Source organism: Megascapheus bottae, chromosome 17 (genome assembly GCF_031878675.1).
Source record: "Megascapheus bottae isolate mThoBot1 chromosome 17, mThoBot2.hap1, whole genome shotgun sequence".
NCBI classification, from domain to species: domain Eukaryota; kingdom Metazoa; phylum Chordata; class Mammalia; order Rodentia; family Geomyidae; genus Megascapheus; species Megascapheus bottae.
Genome location: NC_143525.1, coordinates 8,639,868 through 8,652,880, shown reverse-complemented (window position 1 = coordinate 8,652,880; position 13,013 = coordinate 8,639,868). Strand labels below are relative to the sequence as shown.

Below are 13,013 nucleotides of genomic sequence, written 5' to 3'. Positions count from 1 at the left end.
ATACCAACAGTAATCCTCACCTATTTTCTGCTTGGAATGAGCCCATGGCAACCTGTGGCTCAGAAAGACTGTTCCTGAGATCTGGTTGTTATAGCAGCTTAGCGTTGACCACGCAGACTCACACAATACCAAGTAAGTTACATGAGTATTGAGAGTACACAGCCATTAGTGTGACACCTCCCATCTTGTGCCTGGCTAACCACAGAAAATTGGGCTTGACTTGAAAAAGAAAAGACAAATGGACATGTTTTAAGTTGCAATGTTCAAGCATGCAGGAAAGCAAGGAAGGTCAAAATAAATGTGTCAAAGGGGCTTTTATCACAGCAAATAATAGTAATAACTAATGGTAATAACTATAATTTATTCAGTGCTTATTATAACCAAGAGTTTGGCTGAGGCTATAATATTTATTATCTTATTTAACCCCAGGTATAATCCCATAAAGCCAGTCATGTTAGTATGGCAGTATGGAGAAATTCTGTTCTCTTCATTAATCTCTGCTTTATTCATGATACTTTCATTGTAGGAAGAATCTTTAAATATACATGTATTAAACATAAATTGTGTGTGTGTGTGTGTGTGTGTGTGTGTGTGTGTGTGTGTGTGTGTGTGTGTGATGAGGTTTTAACTCAGGGCATGGGTGCTATCCTTCAGGGGCTCTGTCACTCGAGGCTGGGTACTTTTTCTGCTTACAGTTTTGAAGGGCCAGGAAGAGATAGTTATTTGGAGGTAGAGTCCAGACATGGACTTGCCTGCCCACAATGGCTTCAAGCTAGGGTCCTCAGATCTCAGCCTCCTAAGTAGCTAAGTAACAGATTTTGATATCTGAGGCAGTGAATATAATAGCAAGTTTGTTTCTCTAATACCGCTCCCTTCTGATAGCTCTAGCCTATTCCCGTGGAGAGCAATGAGACTCCCAACAGCCTTCTATGAGGACAGATGGGCTCCTCATAGCAGGATACTGCAGAAGAAGGCTGACACAGGACCTGGCATGTTCAAGAGAAACAAACAAGCTCTGGGACCCGGGAGAGGAGGAGAGGAGGGAGAGAATGCAGTGTGATTGTGCTCCATATCTCCAGTCACATATCCAGGGGTGCTTGCTGAGTAGTTCCAGCCAGTGAGACTTGAACAGACATGATGACCTTTGTAAATTTCAAGCTGAGGCATTTGCAATCCAGAATGCCATTTCTATATTCTCTCTTGGCCTTTAGCAGTACGGGAGGAGAAGGAAGAAGGCGGGGAAGATGGACTCAGACTTGATTCCCAAGTCACACAGAGAAGAGAGGTAGCTGCCCAAGTCCCAGAGGCTCCCAGTATATTTTGTGTGAGCCCAAAATAAACACTGCCACAGTAAGCGGCTGAATTTCAGAGCTGATGAGCTAACCACAGCAAAGGCCATCCGACCCCTGCTCATAACATAGAGGAATGAAGACTCAGAAGAGCTTAAAAATGAACCCAAGGAGATTAGAGGGGGATCTGAAGATTAAAAACAAGATTTACTATTAACAATGACATGGAGGTTCAGGGACAGTGCCCAGGCTTTCAGTTCAAGTTCCAGAACTGGCAAAACAAACAAACAGAGCAAGAAAAAAATAAGAAATCCAAATGAGATTTGATTAAAAAGTTTAAGCACTTATTTGGGGCTGGACAAAGCTAATCAAAGGAAAAAAGAAAGAGAAATGGAAGTTAGGAATGGCACTAGACATATAAGTACACATTGAAAAAAAGTTGTTAAACTTTTTAAAGCCTCAAAATCCTAGTAAAATTGATGCTTTACTGTAAAATATACTATTCAGAGTGACTCAAGAAAAGATGGAAAACATGAATAGTCCAATGACCACTGCAGAAAGGAAAACTATCAAAGGCCATCATAAATAGTGTCCTTGGAAAGTTAATCCCAAACTTTAAGAACTGAGCAAGCCCCTTCACCCTCTTCATTCTATAGCAAAAGAAGAAAACTGAGCTATTCATTTTCCTGCTGACAGAACTGGGATTTGAACTCAGAGTCTCATGTGTACTCGTTCAATTGGCACTCTACCATTTACTTAATCTATACCTCCAACCCTACTTCTTTCTTATACTGAAATTCTCTGGATCTCAGCCTCCTGAGAAGTTAGGATGAGAGACATCAGAAACTAGAGCCTATAGCCAAACAATTCATTTTTACAAAAAGAAAAAAATGCAAATGTCCTCAGTTATAAACATCAAATGCCAAAATCCAACATTAAGCAATCAATTAAATCTAGCTGTTATAGGAGGCGGCGAAAAAGCACACAAAACATTGACAAATTACAGTTGGGATTGACTGTGAGAATGCAAGGAGAGTTCAATTTCAGAAACACTATCATGGTTTAAGCATCCAAAACATATTAGGACTCATGAGTGGGATTCTATCATTGATGTATCCCAGTACAGAGAATAATGTCTGGAATGTAATAAGGGCTCAGTAAATATTCATGGAATAAATCATGGAGTAACTATTCATAAACTAAAAGTAAGAACACCGTGTTTATCAGTTAAGGACACAATAAAATTTAACTCAAAGAAAAAACTTTAAAGTAAAATAAAATTATGTAATGTGCAACATATAAAATTATATGTGATCTAATATCATTTTTTTTACTGAAGTCAAAAAGATGTAAATGTTCCAGGCATGATGGCTCATGCCTGTAATCCTAGTTATTCAGGAGGCTGAGATTTGAGGATCGAGGTTCAAAGCTAGCCCAGGCACTGAGGAACTGAGACTCTTATCTCCAATTATTCACTAGAAAATGAGAATTGGGGCTGTGGCTCAAGGGATTGGGTGGTATCCTTGAGCTAAGGGGCTCAGGAACAATGCCCAGGCCCTGGGATAAGGCAGTAGACTTGAGCTGAAAAGCTCAGGGACAGTGCCCAGGCCCAGAGTTCAAGACCCATGACCCACCAAAAAAACATGTAAAGGCCCCATACTGCCACATGAGTTTACTTCTTTTCTACAAGTCCTAAACAATGCAATTAGACTATATACACAATGTATATCATTCATAAAAGATGACTGTCCACTAGAAAAATCCCATAGATTCATTGTTTTAAATACTGAAATGTAGTCCATGAGGAAATGCTAAGAAAACAATATTTTAAAATTACATTAAAAGATAGGCCAAAGACTTATAGAGAGTCTTCTCTGAAGAAGAAATAAGAATGCCCTATAGACACATGAAGAAATGCTCAACATCTCTGGCCATAAAAGAAACGCAGGGGCCGGGAGTTTGGTCTAGTGGTAGAGTGCTTGCCTAGCATGCATGAAGACCGGGGTTCAATTCCTTGGTCCCATGTACATAGAAAAAAAGCCAGAAGTGGTGCTGAGGCTCAAGTGGTAGAGCTCTAGCCTTGAGAAAGTCCAAGGACAGTGATCAGGCCCTGAGCTCATTGCCAGGACTGGCAAAAAAAAGGGGGGAGGATAAGAAATGCAAATAAAAACAACGCTAAGATTCCACCTCCCTCCAGTTAGAATGGCCAGGATCAAGAAATCTAATAACAACAGATACTGGAGGGGATGTGGCCAGGAGGGATCACTACTACACTGTTGGTGGGAGTGCAAACTCGTTCAACCACTATGGAAAGCAGTATGGCAGTTCCTCAAAAGACTAAACATAGAGCTCCCCTATGACCCAGCAATTCCACTACTTGGCATTTACCCAATCATGAAGAAATAAGGACACACTAAATCCACTAGCACAATGATGTTCATTGCAGCACTATTTACCATAGCAAAGACATGGAACCAACCCAGATACCCTTCAGTTGATGAGTGGATCAACAAGATGTGGTATTTATACACAGTGGAATTCTATGCTGCAGTCAGAAATAATGACATTGCCCCATTTGTAAGGCAATGGCAAGCCTTGGAAAAAATCCTATTAAGTGAAGTAAGCCAGACTCAAAGGAACATAGGCTTAATGGTTTCCCTCATTTGTTATAAATAGTAGAAACCTTGGGCTCTCCTTGCAGAGATTTACAACAGAGCAAAACCTAGATACATAAGGCCATATAGAATGACGCTAAACGAAAGGACCTCCAGGATATAGAAACAAATGCCATATGAGTGATTGTTGTTCTTAATGTACTATGTTATCTCTCATCTCTTTTGCTGTCCCTTGATTATCTCCTATTGTTACAGTATTTCACCTGGTCATCTGATATATTGTATATATGCGTATTTTGTTATTTGAAGTCAGATAGGGAAGGGAGGAAAACAAGATGAGGGGCTGGGGTGGGGGGAAGGGAATGGGGACCAAGACACGAGAAAGGGTATCAATGTTTGTGAAGTAATGCACCATCTATCTGGCGAATATAATGTAACCCTTCTAGTAATTACAATAAAAATATATGGGAGCACACACTTGGTTCATACTAGCTATTCAAGAGACTGAGAGGTGAAAACTGAGGCTTGGAGCCAGCCTGGGCATCAAAGTCTAGAAGAGTCTTATCTCCAATTAACCAGTAAAAATCCAGAAATGGAGCTGTGACTCAAGTAACAAGAGCACCAGCCACAAGTGTAAAACCTAAGCAAGATCGTGAGGCTCTGAACTGAAGCCCCAGTAGAGGCACATACATACACATATAAAAATTTTAAAAAATTCTATTATTTTAGAGCTAAAGAGAAAGAAACAAAAACATATGATTTGAATCATCAAAGCTATAATAACAAGGACAAATTATCTAAAAGTAAAAATAAATCCTACAGGACAAAAACAGCTTTGGTCAGGCATAGGCAAAAAGTCACATAATTTTTTTAAATCCAAAGAGGTTTCAAAGTAAGTGTGTGCGTGTGTGTGTACATGTGTGCGCGCGTGCGCGTGTGTGTGTGTATGCATGACACAGATGTGTGTACTCTGATACCAAGGCTTGAACTCAACATCTCCCACTCTCGTTCAGCTTTCTTGCTCACAGCGGGTACTCTACCACACATCTGGGCCACACCTCCAGCTTGGCATTTTGAGGGATACTTGGAGAGGGGGAATCACTTAGCTTTTTTCTTCCCAACAGGTCTCATCCTCCTGAATGGCTAGTTACATATATGAACCACCTGTGCCCAGCCCTATCACAAAAATGGTGGCCCTCCCCCCAAAAAAGCCAAGGCAAAAATGAATATGTTTAGTCGATGTGATAAAGTGGAAACTTCAGATATAATGAACAGTGGCAAATCTTTAGCGAAAATAGGGTGCTGTGGGCAAAATGAATGAAGTGCTTAGGCTGTGCATGTGTGGTTTTCCTCAGCGGTATTCTCTTGTGAAGCATGGGGTCATGGAGACCAAGGGCCTACTGTATTATACAGTCTAGAAAAATTATTCTGTAGATACACAGTTGCTGACCTGGGGTCATATTCAAGGCATAATATGAAGTATACAGTCATGTGCTCCATAATATTAGTTCACCACTGTACATTCTGCACATACAATGGTGGTCCCTCAAGATAATTACAAGCAAGTGACATGACAGCCATCTCAAATGGTCCTACAATTGTCACACAGTCGATAAATCACCTTAGCAGTACCCTGGTTCTTCAAGAACGTATGACTGCACATCCATAAACTCAGAAGAATGCATCTACTGTCTGGCCACATACAAACTATGGCACTCAGGAGGAAGGTTACTGGTGATTTCCTCTCTTGCTTTTGCCCATCTATAAATTTATGCTTTTTCCTACAACAATTACTCCTTATGTAGCCCCAAAAAAGTATGTTAAAAATAGTAAACAGAATTCTGTGGGAAAATAAACATTTATTCTAAAAATACAGTCCAGAGTTGGAAAAACGAAAGCAAAAACATCTGGCTTCCTGGACAGAAAGGAACATTTGAAATTGCTGGACAGCCCAAACAGCTCCCTACGTCAGTGGGATTCTAGATCCTTGTGCCCAGGGGAAGCCCCAATGCTCCCCTTTCTCCTCTTATCCTCCTGTCTCTAAGCACCTCAGCACAGAGCTGAAGCTCTATTTTATTATTTGCTGTCCTTATCAAACTAGCATTAGAAATAATCTTTTCTTGATTACTAAGAAAGTGAATGCTTACAAATCTCCTCTAAAACCAACCACAAATTACCATTGCATTCGCATGGCTAATAACTTTGTGTGTGTGTGTGTGTGTGTGTGTGTGTTTGAGAGAGAGAGAGAGAGAGAGAGAGAGACAGAGAGAGAGAGAGAGAGAGAGAGAGAGAGAGAGAGAGAGAGAGGGAGGGAGGGAGAGAGAAAGAGAGAGAGAGAGAGAGAGAGAGAGAGAGAGAGAGAGAGAGAGAGAGCGAGAGCGAGCGCGGGGGGGGGGAAGGAGAGAGGGAGAGAGAGGGAGAAAGGGAGAGAGAGAAAATGGCTCATTACAGCCATCATTAAAGATATCAGGAATTAATGAATCCCTTTGGTGGAGAGGAATAGGAGGAAGGGTGGTTAGTGGGAACATATGAGAGCAGTTTCTTCAGTGACTTGCAGGTCTGGGTGAGAAAATTCTGTGAGCAATCCAGGCAGCTGATGACAGCAGCCCAGTCCAGTGAAGAGGATCCAGCAGATCTGCACAGGAAGGAACTTAGATGCAAGAGCAAAGAATATTCTCTGCAGTTCAGGCCTGCCAGCCTGGTTATCACTGGGCTACTACATTCTGTTATTTCTCACCTATACCCACCTCAGCAGGAAGTAAGGCTTGTGTTTCCACAACTCTGCTGAAGAACTTTATGAGGATGGGAGAGATGTTTGCCTCTGAGCAGCCCTGCTGGACTACCATGAAGTCTGCAGTGAGGCCTGCGTTCATCTGGCATGCTCCAATCGCAGTCAGGGAAAAATATCAGGGAGGGAAGAGAGTCGGATGACTAATCTGGACTTGGTTTTGACTTTTCCCTAATGTCCTATTGATTGGGTCATGGCTCTTAGCAGGCTTGTTAAAGGGGTAGGGGAGCAGCTCAACAGCTTCTTCCTTCAAGGAAAAAATCCTCTGTGCCTCTGGCCTGAGCAGAAATGCCTGCAGTACCAGATCTCCTGCAGGAGCTCCTGCGGCTTTGTGCCCAGTTCTGGACTGGTGGACAGTTCCCAGATCAATGCAGCTGCATCAGTGGTGCTACATGCAACACAGATGCTTGGCAAGACTGGGCACCAGAGCCCAAGCCAGCCAAGCACTGTCTTGCCCATCAAACAATGTCTTGCCCACTATGTACACTAAGTAATCTAGGAATGAAAGACAAGGCTCTGAACACAAAACTAACTTAATCTTCACCCCCAACTCGAAGTCCCTAAATACACACAATCCTGTGCCACGTGACCATCCTTGATCCCTCCCACATACCTTCTCCACCTGAACTTTACCCATAAGAGCATAGACACACAAGAGCATAGACTCACTCAGAGCCATCACTGGATATCACTGGCTATTGGTATTATCTGTTTACAAGAGATCTTTTAAATGTAGGGGGCTGTTTTTGGAGGAGCGAATGGATAAATAGAAGAGGAAAATGACAGTGATCCAAGCTACTTAAGTGACAGAGATAGAAGCTTCCACCGTGCAAGGCCAGCCTAGGCCAAAAGAAGAAAAAAAGAAAAGCTAGCAATACCCTGTCTCAGAATGCAAGCTGGGCAAAGTGGTATGCAAAAATGATCCCAGCTTCACCAGGAGGCATGGGTTCTGAGAAACATGGTCTAAGACTAGCCCAGACAAAAGTGTGAGAGCTAATGTAAAAGACAAAGTAAAATAAATAAAACAAAACCAACACTGGGACTTGGCAGTTGGTTCAAGTTACAGACCTAGCAAGTATAAAGCCCTGAGATCAACTTCAGTATCCTCACCCCCCAAAATAATAAGGTACTTTATCAACCATTTGGTGAACATCTCCTTGTACTCAACTTCCTTCAATCTCATCACAGCACTCTGACATACGCCTCTAATATGTAGCCTAAAAAACCAATCCTCCTCACTTAGTACCAGGTGCCAATTTTACTTCTATATTCTCTTTGACTTAGTAGGTCCCTTGGGGAGAAAGGTTTCATTTCAGAACATTGTTTCACTCAACAACAATCAAATGTTACATTCCAAGAAATACACTACTTTGTCAGGATGGGTCTAACCTCAGCAGCCACTAAACTATGTTGAAGGTAAACACCACCACCAAAAAAAAAAAAGTGTCGGTTTTTGTTGTTGTTGTTGTTTACTAAACCCTCCCTTAAATCTTGCTCTTGCTCTTGGCTCTGTTCTTCCAAAACCTGGCAATACAGCTGTTCCTCACTCCTGGGAACATGAATTCCAGGTACCACATTAAAGAAGCACAGCCTGGGAAGATTTCTCCACCAATGAATAGCTTTCTATGATGCCCTTGTTTTAAACACATGGGATCTTTCGCTAGCCACACAGCTGCCAAGTACTAAATGCCAAGCATGAGAGTAGTTGTCCCTGTCTCCAGAGAGCTTCGTCTGATAGGGAAGAGAAATGAAAAGGAATAAAATCTTACAACACAAGTGAACCGTCAGAACCACAGCACACTTTTGGAATGTAGGTTCCAAGAGGGCAGGGATTTAGCTTGTTCTTATCGCAATATCCTCTGAACTAGAGCAGTGCCTGGCACACAGCAGGCACCCAATCGATGCAAAGTATGCCACAGTGCACTTTTTTTTTTTGCTAGTCCTGGGCTTGAGTTCAGCACCTGAGCACTGTCCTTGGACTTTCTCAAGGCTAGAGCTCTACCACTTGAGCCTCAGCACCACTTCTGGCTTTTTTCTATGTATGTGGTACCAAGGAATTGAACCCCAGGTTTTCGTGCATGCTAGGCAAGCACTCTACCACTAGGCCAAACTCCCAGCCTCAACAGTGCACATATTTTGATGGTAGTCAGAACATTTGCCCAAAGATGGTTGCAACTAGCATTTGTTAAGTGTGTTCTGGTGCCGAGCACCACACTAGACACTTGTCAAAGGCAATCTGGTTATTATACTCACAATGAAATCATCTCCATAGAGCAGGTCTGTATCATTCCTGGTTTGGAGATAAGCAAATGTGCAGAAGTAAAAGCTCAAGGCCCACTGGGTACATGGTAGCCAGGAGTGCAGTCCAAAGGGGGGACTGAAGTAGAGAGATGGAGGAAAAGACTAAAGCAGGGGGGACTACTGTGCAAAAACTGGAAAAGCGGTATTTTCCCAGTTAAATGCAATGATTCCCCCATTACTCTTTTTACAGCAGCTGAGGTTCCCCCCTAGTCCTTGGATAGAAGCACTGCAAGAAAAACAAGCACTAGTAACTCAGCAAAGTATGTTTTAATGTAGGGCAATCCTTATATTGCTTAGGTGGAATGACCCAATTCCAACCCATTTTAAAATCAGAATAAGTCCCAGACCCTGGCACTTACAGAGGTGAGCGATGAGAATACATGAAAAAAGGGGAAACTCTCGAGCCTACCTGCCAGTCTTCTCAGAGAGCCAGCCACCACTGCCAACACACACAAGGGTATGAATCAAGTGGCTTGCCAAATAATCCTTAAGAACTACTTCATGATCCCATACCCTTAGTCCATACTCCCAATCCTATGTGCCAATTCCAACCCATAGGATCATGACCCACAATGTTCTCAATAGGATAAAGAAAATGTTGACCCTCATGGGTCAAGACTGATCTGTTTTCATCTTGGCAATAAATATTGATTGAGCATCAGCTGTCTACAAGGCACTGCACTCTATGTCCTTGGCATGCAAGGGCAATCAATATATTCTATTGGAGCAGACCGGCAAGAAAATACAGTGGTGAGTGCCCGGCAAAAGTGATGATATGGAGAGTGAATGGGAAGAAAGGGCTTCTTGAAAGCCTTTGACCAGTGTGATGGGGAAGAGCCATTCTCAGACCAGCTGGGCAAACAGAAAAACAGTAAAAACAAAACCCCTGAGATGGAAATGAATTTGTTGTATTTGGGGGTAGGAAAGCCATGTGGCTAGACCTCCAAGATGAGACAGAAAAATAAGTATAGGTGAGACAAATCAGATACTTTTCTTCTTTTTTTTTTTTTTTTGCCAGTCCTGAGACTTGAACTCTGGGCCTGGGCAGTGTCCTGGAGCTTTTTCAAGGCTAGCACTCCACAACTTGAGCCATAGCACTACTTCTGGCTTTTTCTGTGGTACTGAGGAATCACACTTAGGGCTTCATGCGTGCTAGGCAAGCACTATATCATTAGGCCAAACTCCCAGCCCTCAGACTTCAGATACATTCTTGTAAAGACACTGAAAATACTAAAGCTATGTAGAATGGGATGCTAGTGGATCTTTCAAACAATAGAGTAACAAACTAATATTTGCATTAAAAGGTTCATTTTGGGTTTCATTTAAGAAAAAAAAAATCCTTGCTGGGTGCCAATGGCTCATGCCTACAATCTCAGCTACTTAGGAGGCTGAGATCTGAGATCCGATAGTTAGGAGCCAGCTCAGACAGGAAAGTCTATGAGACTCTTATTTCCAGTAAACTACTCAGAAAAAGCTGGAAGTGGTGCAGTGGTTCGAATAGTAGAGCGCTGGCCTTGAGCAAAAGAAGCTCTGGGACGATGCCTAGGCCTAGAGTTCAAGCCCCAGGATGAGCTAAAAAGGGAAGAAAAAAAAAATCCACTGGCCACAGTGGCTCATGCCTATAATCCTAGCAAGTAAGACGGCAGAGAGAGGTCACAATTAGGCATCACAATTAGGCAATCACAATAATTGGCAAAAGGGAAAAAAAAAAAAAGCTTTCTAGACCAATTAAATACATGCCTATCATCCCAGCTACACTGTCAGTATAAACAGGAGGACAATAGTAGTCCAGCTAGGGCATAAATGGAAGACCTCATTCAGAAAAAATAAAGCAAAAAAGACAGAGGTATGGCTAAGTGGTATAGTGCCTGCTTAGCAAGCATGAGACCCTGAGTTCAAACACAAATACCTTTTAAAAAATCTATATATCTCTATATAAGCTGGCCTTCATTTTACCTAGAGTGCCATCTGACAGAAACAGGGTTCATAAACATGGTAACATCTACCAGGGTCCAAACAAACAATGACCAGCTACTTATACTTTAAGAATGTGCTGCAATACGTAGGGCCAAATTTCCTTATTCTTTTCTTCCCTCTTGAAAACCTCTCTTCCATCCCCCACACACAGTAATGGGGCTTCAACTCTGGTCAGATCAATTTTTCCAAAACGCAATTTCTCCTCCTTTTTCTCTTCATTATGCCTATGACTCAAAAATCCTACCATGTGAAAAAAAGAAAAGTTCTAAAGAAAGCACATTAGAGTTGTAATTCAGGGCAGCAACATAAACACTTCCTAACCATTTAGATTCTAGCACTGATATGAAAACCCCAAGATGGACAGAAAGCAACAATCTTATGACCAGCACTGGGGACCATCATCTCTGCTGACCACCTGTGTTTGTGTGAAGCTAGTCTCTTTCAGGATGTTGTAGAAATCAACCGTTTTTTCCAAAAGATTCATGAAACAAGGAATACCAGAACATTTTCTTAGCGACCCAACATACCAAAGATGGTCCACGTGAGGCTATATTTATGACAACACCATGCCAAAAATCTGGGCTAATCTGCCTCTGCTATTCATAATTCCCCCCTCATGTTAAAGCACATGTGTTTAGGAAGCAAAAAAAAAAAAAAAAAACCAAGTCAATTTTAGACATTGTAACTTGGAAACCATCTGGAGTAGCTGGAACGGTAAGAAACCACCACATCCCCTGCCCTTAAATGCCCACTGTAACTAGGGCAGTATGTTTAGACCCATGAGAGTTGAGGTGTCCTCTACTCCCTAGGGAAATCCCCACCCCCATCCTACCAAGTGCCAACGGAAAGCTCCACTTCTCACCCAAGAAAGGTATTTGGTTTTTCGATGAACCCTAGTGGAGAGCCCTCGATGTTGCATGGAGCTGGCACTTGAATGGCACACCCAAGGCTGGGTGGGTTCTTTGCTTTGCCAATGCTTTAGAACTGCACCCCCTAAATTCCTTTAACACCACAGAGGTGGGAAACCCTTTCCTGGGCACAGAGAGACAAGACGGAGAGACAGAGAGAGACACAGAGAGCAGAGAGACAGGAAGGAAGGAAGGAAGGAAGGAAGGAAGGAAGGAAGGAAGAAGGAAGGAAGGAGGGAGGGAGGGAGGGAGGTGGGAGGGAGGGAGGGAGGGAGGGAGGGAGGGAGGGAGGGGAGGGAGGGAGGGAGGGAGGGAGGGAGGGGGAAAAAAAAGCCCTCTTGTTAGCAATCCTGTGCTCATAGCATCTCTAGTTTTGGAAAGGACCCACCAGAATCTTCCTTATGTAACCTTAAGAGATGCTGCTGCTGACACCCCGCAGAGCCGCTCTTGGAGGCACTGGCCCAGATCTAGCTCGGTTTCCACCAAGAGGAGAGCAGCCAGGGGTCCTTGCCGCTTCCCAGGGCCTGGCTCTTCCTCCCCTACCTGGCTGCCATGCTGAGCTTATCTCATCTCCTCAAGGAGCTGGACCTCCCTTTGGACAGCCCTCCCTCCCACCCTCCTTCCACTAAAATCAGTCTCAGGACCAAGCCCCACCGTAACGCCAAACCACCACCAGCCCCTTCCCTTTCCTCCCACCCCTCCCCGCCATCCTCTCACCACCACCCCTGTCCACCCCCCCCAAAAAAAAAATAAAAAAACGCGTGAAGAAAAGGCAGCCAGGACAGCGATCCAAAATCTCATCCAGTCATAGTCCCTGGGAAACCAACACGGCGGGAGGGGCAGGCCGACCAGGCCCAACACCCCCACCACACACACACACACCCCTCCACCCCCATCTCCATCCCCCGCCGGGGCTTAAACCGCCCGGGCAGCCTGGAACTCGGGCACAGGGGCGGGGAAAGGGATCTCCGGAGACCGACTCGGTGTCGGCGGCTCTGGCACAACCCGGGCAAAAAGAAAACACCTGTTTCCAGGAAGATGGGCGGCCGCGGGGAGTCTCGAGGAGAGGAGGGGAGGGGAGGGCCGGGAGGACGAGGTGCCTGGGGAGGGATGGGGGGGCAGGTGAACGGTGCGT

The 13,013-nt window shown here is 43.7% G+C and overlaps 1 protein-coding gene across 5 annotated transcripts in view; it reads right to left on the bottom strand.

Moving 5' to 3' along the window:
• The window catches only part of Arhgap44 (Rho GTPase activating protein 44), a 136,513-nt gene that overhangs the window by 122,795 nt on the left and 705 nt on the right, over window positions 1–13,013 (bottom strand). The gene's annotated exons all lie outside the window — the stretch shown is intronic.